The 16,463-nt window shown below is 45.4% G+C and overlaps 1 protein-coding gene across 3 annotated transcripts in view; it reads right to left on the bottom strand.

Moving 5' to 3' along the window:
* ZBED4 (zinc finger BED-type containing 4) overlaps positions 1-16,463 on the bottom strand; it is a 39,366-nt gene that overhangs the window by 5,457 nt on the left and 17,446 nt on the right. The window contains exon 2 of one of the 3 annotated variants that reach the window (XM_024352738.3): positions 2,316-2,418. The exons of the other annotated variants lie outside the window; for them this stretch is intronic. The gene's annotated coding sequence lies outside the window, so the exon portion shown is untranslated. The remainder of the gene's footprint in view (positions 1-2,315; positions 2,419-16,463) is intronic. 3 annotated transcript variants of the gene reach the window in all.

The raw sequence follows: 16,463 nt of genomic DNA, 5'->3' as shown, positions 1-16,463 counted from the left end.
CAAAGCTGAATTCCTTGAGATCTATTCATCCTTCCTTGCTAGAAGACCTGATACATGAAATACGAATTTGAAAAACTCTAGCTAACGTGTGACATCATCAACCCAGACGAAAAGCTGAATAGGAAACGGACCACGGTGGCTCCTGCATCTGAGAAGGGAAAGGCGTCCTGTGGGTGAAAACCGCTTCCAGCCTGTCCTCCTGTCACCCATTCAATGCCCCGTCCCCAAGTGATGCTGCGCCGTGCTGGAATGCAGCCAAGAGGAGACAGTCACGGGACCTGACAGCCAAGAACCGTGAGATTCCAGCTATGGTGAACGCTGGAAGTGAAGGAACATGGCGTTACAAAGACAGGAGACAGCAGGGCAAGACGGAGAACAGGGGCAGGAGCTGTAAGGGTGTAACTGAGCCCAAGCTCGGAGGACGATGGAGTCATGTGGGGTAGGAGACGGAGCAGTTTACTAAGGAACTAAAACCAAGTAGCAACAAAAGCATGTTTTCAGGAATATGGCAGCATAAATATTCTATAATAAAACCAGACTCTAGAAAACCTCTAACAAACTTTTTTGGAAGAGACAGAGTTTTACTGTCACTTAGGCTGGAGTGCAGTGGCGTGACCACAGCTCAGTGACGCCTCGACTTCCCGGGTGTGAGCCCTCCTCCTGACTCAGCCTCCCAAAGTGCTGGAGTTATATGCGCGAGCCAATGCGCCCACCACAAACTTACTTTTTAAAGTATTACTGGGCATGCCAGAAAGTGGGAGAACTCTTCAAGGGACACAGGGAGTGGCAAATGGGCAGGAGAGGTGCGCCATCCCTAGCCTGGTCAGCATGGGTCACCCCCACAGGGAGGAGCTGAACCCGACATTCCTCCACCATGCAGGAACCAAGAACTGAAGTCACCACATCATGTATTTTCTAAACCAGGGCATTTCTGAGAGTGAAAGGGAGCTATTAATAATACTGCTGGGGAAACAGGCTTAAGCCAAACCTATCTGTAGCAAAGCAAGATGTATGGTTGCCCTAAAAAGTGTTCCAAGGTTAATAAAAACGGCTAGCTCCCACCAGAAATAAATGCAGGTTCTTTCTGAAAAGCATTCCCAATAAGTTCTACAAAGTACAGCCAGATAAAAAAGAAAAATAAAAAATTAACACAGGCCAGGCGCAGTGGCTCATGCCTGTAACCCTAGTACTTGAGAGGCTGAGGTGGGAGGATCGCTTGAAACCACAAGTTTGAGATCAGCCTGGGCAAAAAAACAAGACCCTGTTCTCTACAAAACAAAAAACAAAACAAACAAAAAATGCCGAGTATGGTGAGCCTGTAGTCCGAAGCTACTCAGGAACTCAGGAGGCTGAGATGGGAGGATCACTTGAGGGCAGGAGTTTGAAGACTAGCCTGAATAACAGTGAAACTCTGTCTTTACAAACAAAATTAGCCAGGTGCGGTGGTGTGTGCCTGTATCTCAGCTGCTTGGAAGGCTGAGGAGACACGATGATTTGAACCCAAACGTTTGAGGCTGTGGTAAGCTATGATTGTGCCACTGCACTCCAGCCTGGCCAACAGTGAGATCCTATCTCAAAAAAACAGCAACTGTATTTCTATAGATGAATTAGAAAATGAAAAACAAATTTTTTTGAGACGGATCACTCTGTCGCCCAGGCTGCAGTGTGCGGCGGCACGATCTCAGTTCACGCAACCTCCGCTTCCTGGGTTCAAGTGCTTCTCCTGCCTCAGCCTCCCAAGTAGCTGGGATTACAGGCATGTGCCATGACACCCGGCTAATTCCTTTTGTATTTTTAGTAGAGACGGGGTTTCGCCATGTTGGCCAGGCTGGTCTTGAACTCCTGACCTCACGTGATCCACCTGCCTCAGCCTCCCAAAGTGCTGGGTTTAAAGGCGTGAGCCACTGCGCCTGGCCAGAAAATGAAACATTTTTAAATTCCACATATAACGTCCAAAAGCATGCATGAAAGCATGAAATAAGAGATAAATTTTTAAAAATATGCTTGTTTTAGTATACAGGTACACAAGTATACAGGTCTTAAAAACAAGACCTGTATACTGAAAGCTGCAAAACACTGCTGAAATTAAAGGCTTTTAAACAGATGGAGAAATATACCAAGTTCATGGATTAGAAAACTCAATGTTGATATCAGTATTTTCCCAAATTGACCTATAAATTCAATATGATCCCAGTCAAAATTCCAAAACGCTTTTTGCAGTAGCTGATAAACAGAAGTCTAAAATTGATATGGGAATACAAAGAATCAGGAATAAATAAAATTATTTTGGAAAGAAAGAACAAAGCTGGACTCACAGTCACTTCCACTTCTAGCCATGATGAACAAAACAAAGGAAACCAGGTTGACCTCAGACAACTCATAAGCCAGACGCCGTGCACGAAACGACGTTTTCAGACGCTGGAGAAGAGAAAGCACAGGACAGTGATCACAGAAGTGTGAAAGCTAAAGAGGGAGCCCCACCTGCCCTCGCTCACGGCGGGGCTTCCAGGCTTCCAGGCTGCGGGGCGGGGAGTCGGAACTTGGCAGAGCCCGGTGGTCTCCAGCATGTCCCGAGCGCGGGGGAGGAGGGAGCTACGCAGACCTGCGGAGGTTCCTCCTGTCTTTGGCTGAATACTGATCTGCATCTGCATTTGAGGAAACCACCCTCAGAGAACCAAAGGGGAAAAGAACTGCCAGGGCTCCCTGGAGGCTGGGAACAGCTTGTGTTTCCACCAACAAGAGTGAACAGCAAGCAGGGTCAGAAGGGTCCGGACTGAACAGTGGGCTTCACAACAACGGCCGCTCTTTTAAGCCGTGTTAGGAGCCACCCGAACACGGCTTAAACGCCGGCCTCAAGAGGAGGAAACGGTCTATGACTAACTTTACTACAACCTAAAACAAGTCTCAACAGCATTTAACGCAATATAACAAAATCCTGCACCCAATAAAGTAAAATACAAAATGGCTGACAAAAACAACCAGACCTGCAATGAAGCGGGAGAAAACCACCTCTGACCAGGAGAAAAACCAACCAATAGAAACAGGCCCAGACACTGACCAGGAGAAAAACCAACCAACAGAAACAGGCCCAGACACTGACCAGGAGAAAAACCAACCAATAGAAACACGCCCAGACACTGACCAGGAGAAAAACCAACCAATAGAAACAGGCCCAGACACTCACCAGGAGAAAAACCAACCAACAGAAACACGCCCAGACAATGACCAGGAGAAAAACCAACCAATAGAAACACGCCCAGACACTGACCAGGAGAAAAACCAACCAATAGAAACACGCCCAGACACTGACCAGGAGAAAAACCAACCAATAGAAACACGCCCAGACACTGACCAGGAGAAAAACCAACCAATAGAAACACGCCCAGACACTGACCAGGAGGAAAAAAAACCAACCAATAGAAACACGCCCAGACAATGACCAGGAGAAAAAAAAAACAACCAATAGAAACACGCCCAGACAATGACCAGGAGAAAAACCAACCAAAAGAAACACGCCCAGACACTAACCAGGAGAAAAACCAACCAATAGAAACACGCCCAGACACTGACCAGGACAAAAACCAACCAATAGAAACACGCCCAGACACTGACCAGGAGAAAAACCAACCAATAGAAACAAGCCCGGACACTGACCAGGAGAAAAAAAAACCAACCAATAGAAACACGCCCAGACAATGACCAGGAGAAAAACCAACTAATAGAAACACACCCAGACACTGACCAGGAGAAAAACCAACCAATAGAAACACACCCAGACACTGACCAGGAGAAAAACCAACCAATAGGAACAGGCCCAGACACTAACCAGGAGAAAAACCAACCAATAGAAACACGCCCAGACACTGACCAGGAGAAAAACCAACCAATAGAAACACGCCCAGACACTGACCAGGAGAAAAACCAACCAATAGAAACATGCCCAGACACTGACCAGGAGAAAAACCAACCAATAGGAACAGGCCCAGACACTAACCAGGAGAAAAACCAACCAATAGAAACACGCCCAGACACTGACCAGGAGAAAAACCAACCAATAGAAACACGCCCAGACACTGACCAGGAGAAAAACCAACCAATAGAAACAAGCCCGGACACTGACCAGGAGAAAAAAAAACCAACCAATAGAAACACGCCCAGACAATGACCAGGAGAAAAACCAACTAATAGAAACACACCCAGACACTGACCAGGAGAAAAACCAACCAATAGAAACACACCCAGACACTGACCAGGAGAAAAACCAACCAATAGGAACAGGCCCAGACACTAACCAGGAGAAAAACCAACCAATAGAAACACGCCCAGACACTGACCAGGAGAAAAACCAACCAATAGAAACACGCCCAGACACTGACCAGGAGAAAAACCAACCAATAGAAACATGCCCAGACACTGACCAGGAGAAAAACCAACCAATAGGAACAGGCCCAGACACTAACCAGGAGAAAAACCAACCAATAGAAACACGCCCAGACACTGACCAGGAGAAAAACGAACCAATAGAAACACGCCCAGACACTGACCAGGAGAAAAACCAACCAATACAAACACGCCCAGACACTGACCGGGAGAAAAAAAAAACAACCAATAAAAACATGCCCAGACAATGACCAGGAGAAAAACCAACCAATAGAAACACGCCCAGACACTGACCAGGAGAAAAACCAACCAATAGAAACACGCCCAGACACTGACCAGGAGAAAAACCAACCAATAGAAACACGCCCAGACACTGACCAGGAGAAAAACCAACCAATAGAAACACGCCCAGACACTGACCAGGAGAAAAACCAACCAATAGAAACACGCCCAGACAGTGACCAGGAGAAAAACCAACCAATAGAAACACGCCCAGACACTGACCAGGAGAAAAACCAACCAATAGAAACACACCCAGACACTGACCAGGAGAAAAACCAACCAATAGAAACAGGCCCAGACACTAACCAGGAGAAAAACCAACCAATAGAAACACGCCCAGACACTGACCAGGAGAAAAACCAACCAATAGAAACACGCCCAGACACTGACCAGGAGAAAAACCAACCAATAGAAACAGGCCCAGACACTAACCAGGAGAAAAACCAACCAATAGAAACACGCCCAGACACTGACCAGGAGAAAAACCAACCAATAGAAACACGCCCAGACACTGACCAGGAGAAAAACCAACCAATAGAAACACACCCAGACACTGACCAGGAGAAAAACCAACCAATAGAAACAGGCCCAGACACTGACCAGGAGAAAAACCAACCAATAGAAACACGCCCAGACACTGACCAGGAGAAAAACCAACCAATAGAAACACGCCCAGACACTGACCAGGAGAAAAACCAACCAATAGAAACACGCCCAGACACTGACCAGGAGAAAAACCAACCAATAGAAACACGCCCAGACACTGACCAGGAGAAAAACCAACCAATAGAAACAGGCCCACACACTGACCAGGAGAAAAACCAACCAATAGAAACACGCCCAGACACTGACCAGGAGAAAAACAAACCAATAGAAACACGCCCAGACACTGACCAGGAGGAAAACCAACCAATAGAAACAAGCCCAGACACTGACCAGGAGGAAAAAAAACCAACCAATAGAAACATGCCCAGACACTGACCAGGAGAAAAACCAACCAATAGAAACACGCCCAGACACTGACCAGGAGAAAAACCAACCAATAGAAACACGCCCAGACACTGACCAGGAGGAAAAAAAACCAACCAATAGAAACACGCCCAGACACTGACCAGGAGAAAAAAAAAACCAACCAATAGAAACACGCCCAGACACTGACCAGGAGAAAAACCAACCAATAGAAACACGCCCAGACACTGACCAGGAGAAAAACCAACCAATAGAAACACGCCCAGACACTGACCAGGAAAAAAACCAACCAATAGAAACAGGCCCAGACACTAACCAGGAGAAAAACCAACCAATAGAAACACGCCCAGACACTGACCAGGAGAAAAACCAACCAATAGAAACACGCCCAGACACTGACCAGGAGAAAAACCAACCAATAGAAACACGCCCAGACACTGACCAGGAGAAAAACCAACCAATAGAAACAGGCCCAGACACTGACCAGGAGAAAAACCAACCAATAGAAAAACGCCCAGACACTGACCAGGAGAGAAACCAACCAATAGAAACACGCCCAGACACTGACCAGGAGAAAAACCAACCAATAGAAACAAGCCCAGACACTGACCAGGAGGGAAAAAAAAACAATAGAAACACGCCCAGACAATGACCAGGAGAAAAACCAACCAATAGAAACACGCCCAGACACTGACCAGGAGAAAAACCAACCAATAGAAACACGCCCAGACAATGACCAGGAGAAAAACCAACCAATAGAAACACGCCCAGACACTGACCAGGAGAAAAACCAACCAATAGAAACAGGCCCACACACTGACCAGGAGAAAAACCAACCAATAGAAACACGCCCAGACACTGACCAGGAGAAAAACCAACCAATAGAAACACGCCCAGACACTAACCAGGAGGAAAACCAACCAATAGAAACACGCCCAGACACTGACCAGGAGGAAAAAAAACCAACCAATAGAAACACGCCCAGACACTGACCAGGAGGAAAAAAAACCAACCAATAGAAACACGCCCAGACACTGACCAGGAGAAAAACCAACCAATAGAAACACGCCCAGACACTGACCAGGAGAAAAACCAACCAATAGAAACACGCCCAGACACTGACCAGGAAAAAAACCAACCAATAGAAACAGGCCCAGACACTGACCAGGAGAAAAACCAACCAATAGAAACACGCCCAGACACTGACCAGGAGAAAAACCAACCAATAGAAACACGCCCAGACACTGACCAGGAGAAAAACCAACCAATAGAAACACGCCCAGACACTGACCAGGAGAAAAACCAACCAATAGAAACAGGCCCAGACACTGACCAGGAGAAAAACCAACCAATAGAAACACGCCCAGACACTGACCAGGAGAGAAACCAACCAATAGAAACACGCCCAGACACTGACCAGGAGAAAAACCAACCAATAGAAACAAGCCCAGACACTGACCAGGAGGGAAAAAAAACCAATAGAAACACGCCCAGACAATGACCAGGAGAAAAACCAACCAATAGAAACACGCCCAGACACTGACCAGGAGAAAAACCAACCAATAGAAACACGCCCAGACACTGACCAGGAGAAAAACCAACCAATAGAAACACGCCCAGACACTGACCAGGAGAAAAACCAACCAATAGAAACACGCCCAGACACTGACCAGGAGAAAAACCAACCAATAGAAACACGCCCAGACACTGACCAGGAGAAAAACCAACCAATAGAAACAAGCCCAGACACTGACCAGGAGGGAAGAAAAACAACCAATAGAAACACGCCCAGACAATGACCAGGAGAAAAACCAACCAATAGAAACACGCCCAGACACTGACCAGGAGAAAAACCAACCAATAGAAACACGCCCAGACAATGACCAGGAGAAAAACCAACCAATAGAAACACGCCCAGACACTGACCAGGAGAAAAAAAAACCAACCAATAGAAACACGCCCAGACACTGACCAGGAGAAAAACCAACCAATAGAAACACGCCCAGACACTGACCAGGAGAAAAACCAACCAATAGAAACACACCCAGACACTGACCAGGAGAAAAACCAACCAATAGAAATAAGCCCAGACACTGACCAGGAGAAAAACCAACCAATAGAAACACGCCCAGACACTGACCAGGAGAAAAACCAACCAATAGAAACACGCCCAGACACTGACCAGGAGAAAAACCAACCAATAGAAACACGCCCAGACACTAACCAGGAGAAAAACCAACCAATAGAAACAAGCCCAGACACTGACCAGGAGGAAAACAAACCAACCAATAGAAACACGCCCAGACACTGACCAGGAGAAAAACCAACCAATAGAAACACGCCCAGACACTGACCAGGAGAAAAACCAACCAATAGAAACAGGCCCAGACACTGACCAGGAGAAAAACCAACCAATAGAAACACGCCCAGACACTGACCAGGAGAAAAACCAACCAATAGAAACACGCCCAGACACTGACCAGGAGAAAAACCAACTAATAGAAACAGGCCCAGACACTGACCAGGAGAAAAACCAACCAATAGAAACACGCCCAGACACTGACCAGGAGAAAAACCAACCAATAGAAACACGCCCAGACACTGACCAGGAGAAAAACCAACCAATAGAAACACGCCCAGACACTGACCAGGAGAAAAACCAACTAATAGAAACAGGCCCAGACACTGACCAGGAGAAAAACCAACCAATAGAAACACGCCCAGACACTGACCAGGAGAAAAACCAACCAATAGAAACAAGCCCAGACACTGACCAGGAGGGAAAAAAAACAACCAATAGAAACACGCCTAGACAATGACCAGGAGAAAAACCAACCAATAGAAACACGCCCAGACACTGACCAGGAGAAAAACCAACCAATAGAAACACGCCCAGACACTAACCAGGAGAAAAACCAACCAATAGAAACACGCCCAGACACTGACCAGGAGAAAAACCAACCAATAAAAACAGGCCCGGACATAAGACAAATAATAAAATTAGTGGACAAGGACATTAAAACAGCTATTGTAAGAGCGGATATAGTGGTGTGTGCCTGGGCAACATGGCAAAACATCGTCTCTGCAAAAAAATACAAAAATTAGGCTGGGTTTGGTGGCTCACGCCTGTAATCGCAGCACTTCGGGAGGCTGAAGTTTGAGACCAGCTTGGCCAATATGGCGAAACCTGGTCTCTACTGAAAATACAAAAATTAGCGGGGCGTGGTGGCACGTGCCTGTAATCCCAGCTACTTGGGAGGCTGAGACAGGAGAATCGCTTGAACCCGGGAGGCGCAAGTTGCAGTGAGCTGAGATCACGCCACTTCACTCCTGTTTTTTTTTTTTTTTTTTTTTTTTTGAGATGGAGTCCCGCTCTGTGGCCAGGCTAGAGTGCAGTGGCGCGATCTCGGCTCACTGCAACCTCCACCTCCCCAGTTCAAATCATTCTCCTGCCTCAGCCTCCTGAGTAACTGGGACTACAGGCACGGCCACCACGCCCGGCTAATTTTTTTGTATTTTTAATAGAGACGGGGTTTCACCATGTTGGCCACGATGGTCTCTATCTCTTGAACTCGTGATCTGCCCGCCTCGGCCTCCCAAAGTGCTGGGATTACATGCATGAGCCACCACGCCCGGCCCACTCCCGGCTCATTTTTTTTATTTTTAGTAGAGACAAGGTTTCAGCATGTTTGCCAGGCTGGTCTCAAACTCCTGACCTCAGGTGATCCACCCACCTCGTCTTCTAATTCTTTTACTAGTGTATGTTGAAGAGCATAAGTTTTTACTTTTGATGAAGTACACTTCACTCATTTGTTCTTTATGGATTGTGCTTTTGGGCTTGTACCAAAGAAATCTTTGCCTAATTCAAAGACTTTCTTCTGTGTTGTCTTTTAGAAGTTTTAAGTTTTATATTTAGATCTTTGAAGGATTGAAGTTCATTTTTTTGCACATGGATGTCTAACTGTTCCAACACAATCTGTTGAAAGGACAATCCTTTCTCCATGAAGTGCCCATGTAACTTTGTTGAGAATTGGTTGCTCCCATATGTGTGGATCTATTTCTGGATTCTCTATTCGCTCCAGCAATCTCTTCTTTGGTGTTTATACTGACCACATAACCCAGCTGTTCCACTCCCAGTTATTATTACTCTTGAGAAATGAAAGCCTATCTCTGTATGAAGACTTTTTTTTTTTTTTTGAGACAGTGTCTCACTCTGTCACCCAGGTTGGAGTGCAGTGGTGCGTTGGCTCACTGTAACCTCCACCTCCCGGGTTCCAACGATTCTCCTGCCTCAGCCTCCTGAGTAGCTGGAATTACAGGTGCCTGCCACCATGTCTGGCTAATTTTTGTATTTTTAGTAGAGACGGTGTTTCACCACGTTGGCCAGGATTGTCTTGAATTCCTGACCTCAGGTGATCCGCCCATCTCGGCCTCCCAAAGTGCTGGGATTACAGGCATGAGCCACCACGCCTGGCCTCTGTATGAAGACTTACATATAAAATTCACAGCAGCTTTATATGTAGTATCTAAAAACTAGAAGACAAATTGTGATACAGCCCTACAATGGATCATTATGCAGCAATAACAAAAGAATGAATGGATACACGCAACACGGATGAATCTCGAAACAATCCTGCAGAGTGCAGGAGGCCAAAGGGCAGGTCTGTGCTGGCGGGAGGAGGGGCCACGAGGGGCAGAAGACACAGTCAGGAGGGATGCGTGCGTCCATGCCGCCTGCAGGATGGGTTTATGGATACACAAGCATGTCCATATGAAGATTCATATGCAAATGTTCATAGCAGCTGTTTATGCATACTATATGGATATGGATATATATTTATCCGATTATGCACTGTAAATATGTGTAGTTTATTGTATATCAATTATACCCAAATAAAGCTGTTTTTTAGGCCAGGCGTGGTGGCTCACACCTGTAATCCCAGCACTTTGGGAGGCCAAGGTGGGAGGGATCATACGAGGTCAGGAGTTCAAGACCAGCCTGGCCAACATGGTGAAACCCCATCTCTACTAAAAATACAAAAATTAGCCAGGTGTGGTGGTACATATCTGTAATAATAGCTACTTGGGAGGCTGAGGCAGGAGAATCATTTGAGCCTGGGAGGCGGAGGTTGCAGTGAGCTGAGATCGCACCACTGCACTCCAGCCTGGGCAACAGAGCAAAACTCCATCTCAAAATAAATAAATAAATGAATAAATAATAAAGCTGTTTTTTTGAGACAGACAGGGATTGTCAGAATGAATAAAAAAGCAAGACTTCCTATATGCTGCCTACAAGAAACACGCTTTAAACATAAAGACACAAATAGCTTAATCTTTTTCTCGTCTAGGAAAAAAAATTGCAGCTCACTGCCAGCGTTCATTTACTTTTACATAAACACACTCTTTGAGGCTGAGGTAAATCTGACTGATTTTCAATGTGAAAATAAAACATAAAAACTGTTCTTGGAATTATTTCTAAACAGAACTAACATCAGAGTCATTTGAATCATCAGAATCATCTATTTTGGAAAAATTGGATTCATCAAAGGAATAATCTTTGGCCAGCAACTGGGAACGATGTTAACACCACGTGTGGGAACGCTGTGTCTTCTGGGATTTGACGTTTTCAGCAACTGAGAATTCCTATATTTTGTAAATGGAAATACCACTACTAAAAACAGAATGCCATAAATAGAACGAGGTCTTTTGTTTCCAAAGTCGATATACTCGAGCAATGCAGAAGTCATCATGAAAACGAGAGATTTCGTGGCAAACTTATCTCGGGGTAAACGCTGCAGCTGCAAGCACTGCCAGTGAGTGTTCTCAGGGCAAACAGGAAAAGGGCTAAAAACAAATGGATGGAAAAAGGTATACCATGTTAATACAAACCGAGAGAAAGCTGGAGTGGCGACATTAATACCGGGTAAAGATTTAAGAATAACATACTAAATATAACAAACAACATCACAAAATTATAAGGGGGTCAATTCATCCAGAGCGCATTCTCCCAAAGGTGCATATACCTGCAAAGAGACCTTCAAAACCACGAAGCAAAGCTGAGAGAACTAAAGGGAGACAAGATAAGTCACCATCACAGATGGAGATTTCCACAGAACTATTCAATAAGTAACGAACAGGTACATAAAAATCAGTAAAGATACGGAAGATTCAAAACAACACTATTATCCAAGTTGACCTAATGGGCATTTATTGAGCAGTCCAACAACAACGGAATACACATTATTTACAAGTGTACACAAAACCTTCACCAAGACAGACTCTTCTCTGGACAATAAAGCAAACCTCAATACATTTAAAAGAACCAAAATCAAAGAACGGTTTCTCACAAAGGAACTGAATAAAACTTCAGCAATACAATAATATCTGAAAAAATCCAAACTATTTTCAAATAAATAACACTTTTATATTACACGCAGTATCAAAGAAAAAAAACACAAAAGTAAAGCAAATTTAATCCCAAAGTAAGCAGCAAGAAAAAAACAAAGATGTGAAATCAATGAAATAAAAAAAAAAGAAAAAAAATCAATGAAACTAAACTCTGGTTCTTGGGAAAGAGCAATAAAATTGATAAGCTTCTACAAATATTGATTAGAGAAAAAAATGGAGAAGACAGAATTTACCACTACCAGGAATGAGAGAGGGAGTATCACTACAGATCCTACATATATAAAAGGATAGTAAGGAAACATATAAAAAATTTTATAAAAATAAATTCTGCAACTCAGATGAAATGGACAAGTTGGGCGGGGTGACTCACGCCTGTAATCCCAGCTCTTTGGGAGGCCAAGACAGGTAGGTCACCTGAGGTCAGTAGATCGAGACCAGCCTGGCCAACATGGTGAAACCCTGTCTCTACTAAAAATACAAAAATTAGCCAGGCGTGGTGGTGCGCACCTGTAACCCCAGCTACCTGAGAGGCTGAGGCAGGAGAATCCCTGGAACCCGGGAGATGGAGGCTGCAGTGAGCCAAGATGGCGCCACTGTACTCCAGCCTGGGTGACAGAGCAAGACTCGTCTCAAAAAAAAGAAAAAAAAAAAAAGAAAATAAATTATGCAACTCAGATGAAATGGACAAATTACTTGAAAGACAGAAACTACAAAAACTCAAGAATAACCTGATTAGCCTTTTATTTACAAATTGAACTTATAGTTGAAAAACCTTCCCACAGAGAAACTCCGAGGCCCAGATGACTTCAGTGGTGAATTCTACCAAACATTAAAGAAAAAAAAAATACAAATTCTTCCAGAAAATAAAGGAAGAAACACCTCCCAATTCTTTATATCAGCAGCATTAACCTGATACCAAAACCAGCAAAGACATTACGATAAAAGAAACAACTTGATACCCTATGAACACAGAAAAAAAATCCTTAACAAAACTGTAACAAATTAAATTAAGCACTATGTATCAAAGATAATACGTCATGATTCATCACAGGAATAAAAGGTTGGTTTAATAGTCAAAAAATTAAAACAGCCCGGGTGCAGTGGCTCACACCTGTAAACCCAACACTTTGGGAGGCCAAGGTGGGCAGATCACCTGAGGTCAGGCATTCAAGACCAGCCTGGCCAACATGGTGAAACCCCGTCTCTATTAAAAATACAAAAATGAGCCGGGCATGGTGGCACGCACCTGTTTTCCCAGCTACTCAGGAGGCTGAGGCAGGAGAATCGCTTGAACCTGGACGGGAGGTCGAGGTGCAGTGAGCTGAGATCGAGCCATTGCCCTCCAGCCTGGCGACAGAGTGAGACTCCGTCTCAAAAAAAAAAAAAAAAAAAAAAAAAAAAAAAAAAAAAAAAAAAAGGCTGGGCATGGTGGTTCACGCCTGTAATCCCAGCACTTCGGGAGGCCAAGGCAGCTGGATCACGAGGTCAGGAGATCAAGAGCATCCTGGCCAAACTGGTGAAATCCCACGTCTACTAAAAATACAAAAATGGTGGTGGGCCCCTGTAATCCCAGCTACTTGGGACGCTGAGGCAGGAGAATCGCTTGAACCTGGGAGGCAGAAGTTGCAGTGAGCCAAGATCGCACCACTGCACTCCAGCCTGGGAGATAGAGCAAGACTCCATCTAAAAAAAAAAAAAAAAATTAAAACAATACATTAGCAAAAGGAGGAAAACCATATGGGCACGTCATTCGATGTAGAAAAACATTTGCCAACACTTCTACCTCTATTCACAGCAAAAACTCTGCACAAACCAGGAATGGAAGGAAACATCTTCAGCCTTATGAGAGGCATCCGGGAAACAGTGCAGCTCCCATCATACTCATCAGTGAAAGAGTGAGTGCTTCCCCTCGGCATATTCTACACAGCACTGGATGGGAGTCTGCCCAGGCAGGAGGCGGCTGTCAGAGAAAATCAGAACTGCCTTGATGGGCAGACAACAGGGCCATCGATGTCATAAAGGTTGTAAGGCCTCTACAAAACAGTACTAGAGCTAAAGAGTAAGAGAGTTCAGAGAGGTCACAGGACTCAAGCTCATTCTTGTTCTCGGCACGGGCCAGCTCCCCAGGAATGTCCTTTCTAATTTCAGGCATCTCTCCTCCCTGGTGGCAGCGCCGCCCCATTCCCCAGCCCTTATGTTCTCATTCCAGGATGATCTTGTCCTCCACGCTCCTCGCTCCAACCTACAAGGTGGGCCGTGCATCCCTGTGGGTCGAGAAGAACCCAGCTGTTCTCTCTTCAAAACAGACATCTCATTCTAGGTTGGTCTTGACTCTCTCTGAGCCTTTCTTGGGGCTGCAGGGTGGGGGTGAGGAGGTGGGAAGACCCAATACCTCGTATCACCTCATATCACCGCACCTCGCTTTACTGCTCTTTGCAGATACTTTTTTTTCCCCCAAATTGGAGGTTTGTGGCAATCCTGCATCAAGCACGTCCATCGGTGCCATTTTCTAACAGCAGGGGCTCTCCACCTGTGTGTCACATTTTGGTAATTCTGGCAATATTTCACACTTTTCCATTATCATGGTATCTGTTATGGTGATCTGTGATCAGTACTCTCTAATGCTACCATTGTAATTAACATGAGGCACCACAAACCACACCCATGTAAGACGTGAACTTAACTGATAAATGTGTGTCCTAATTGCTCCATCAACCAGCAGTTCCCCGTCCCTCTCCCTCTCCTCCAGCCTCCCTCTTCCCTGAGACACACGAGAAATTAGAATTAGGCCGATTAATCCTCCACATGTTCAAGTGAAAGGAAGTATCATGTCTCTCATTTTCAAAAGATAGAAATGATTAAGCTTAGTGATGAAGGCACGTCTAAAGCTGAGAGAGGCCAACGCGAGGACTCTTGTACCAACAGCCAAGACGTGAATGCAAAGGAGAGTTCTTGAAGGAAATCCCTGGCTGTAGTGGCTCATGTCTGTAATCCCAGCACCTTGGGAGGCCAAGGCAGGTGGACTGCATGAGCTCAGGAGTTTGTGACCAGCCTGGGCAACATGGCAAAACCCCAGCTCTGCAAAAAATTAAAACATTGGCTGGGCGCGGTGGTTCACGCCTGTAATCCTAGCACTTTGGGAGGCCGAGGCGGGTGGATCACAAGGTCAGGAGATCGAGACCATCCTGGCTAACATGGTGAAACCTGTCTCTACTAAAAATACAAAAAAATTAGCCGGCAGGTGCCAGCGGTCCCAGCTACTCGGGAGGCTGAGGCAGGAGAATTCGCTTGAACCTGGGAGGCAGAGGTTGCAGTGAGCCGCGATCACGTCACTGCACTCCAGCCTGGGCGATGGAGTGAGTCTCCATCTCAGGAAAAAAAAAAAAAATAAATAAAAATTAGCCAGGCTTGGTGGCATACACCTGGAGTCCCAGCTACCTGGCAGGCTGAGATGGGAGGTTCGCTTGAGACCAAGAGGTTGAGACTGCAGTGAGCTGTGATCGTGACACTGCACTTTAGCCTCGGTGACAGAGCAAGACCATGTCTCTAAAAAACAACAAAAACAAAACCATGTGTGATTCCTGGGAGGGGAAAATACCAACATCACCAGGAGAATGGGTTGAAGGAAGTTAATTCTAACCCTCATGGATGACTCTGAGGGGCTCAGACTTCAATGGAGGAAGTAACTGCAGATTTGGTGGAAAGGGCAAAGACTAGAATTATACACAGAACCCAAAGATACGGCGGAATTGCTGTACTCTTAGGATAAAACTTGAGTGAATGAGGAGCTGCTGCTTAGGGATGAGCAAAGAAACTAGTTTGTTGAGATGGAATCTACTCGTGGTGAAGATGCTATGAACACTGTTAAAATGACAATAAAGATTTTGGAATATTCTATAAGCATAATTGATAAAACAGCAGCAGCGTTTGAGAGGATTGACTACAATTCTGAAAGAAGTTCTACTGTGGGTAAAATGTACACTATGGAGAACTCTTTCCTAGAAGAGTTAATCGATGTAGCAAACTTCATTGTCTTATTTTAAGAAATTGTCAGCCGGGCGCGGTGGCTCACGCCTGTAATCCCAGCACTTTGGGAGGCCGAGGCAGGCGGATCACGAGGTGAAGAGTTCGAGACCAGCCTGGCCAACATGGTGAAACCTCGTCTCTACTAAAAATACAAAAATTAGCTGGGCATGTTGGCGTGCACCTGTAATCCCAGCTACTGAGGCAGGAGAATCGCTTCAACCCAGGAGGTGGAGGTTGTAGTGAGCTGAGATCACACCACTGCACTCCAGCCTGGGCGACAGAGTAAGACTCTGTCTCAAAAATAAATAAATAAATAAATAGTCACAGCCACCCCACCCTTCAGCAATCTGCACTCTGATTGGTCAGCAGCCCTGGACACCAAGGCAACATCTCCTCCC

This window comes from Pan troglodytes, chromosome 23 (assembly GCF_028858775.2).
Source record: "Pan troglodytes isolate AG18354 chromosome 23, NHGRI_mPanTro3-v2.0_pri, whole genome shotgun sequence".
In the NCBI taxonomy this organism is placed as follows: domain Eukaryota; kingdom Metazoa; phylum Chordata; class Mammalia; order Primates; family Hominidae; genus Pan; species Pan troglodytes.
The sequence above is the reverse complement of the archived record's forward strand: the minus strand, read 5'-3'. Positions and strand labels throughout refer to the sequence as shown.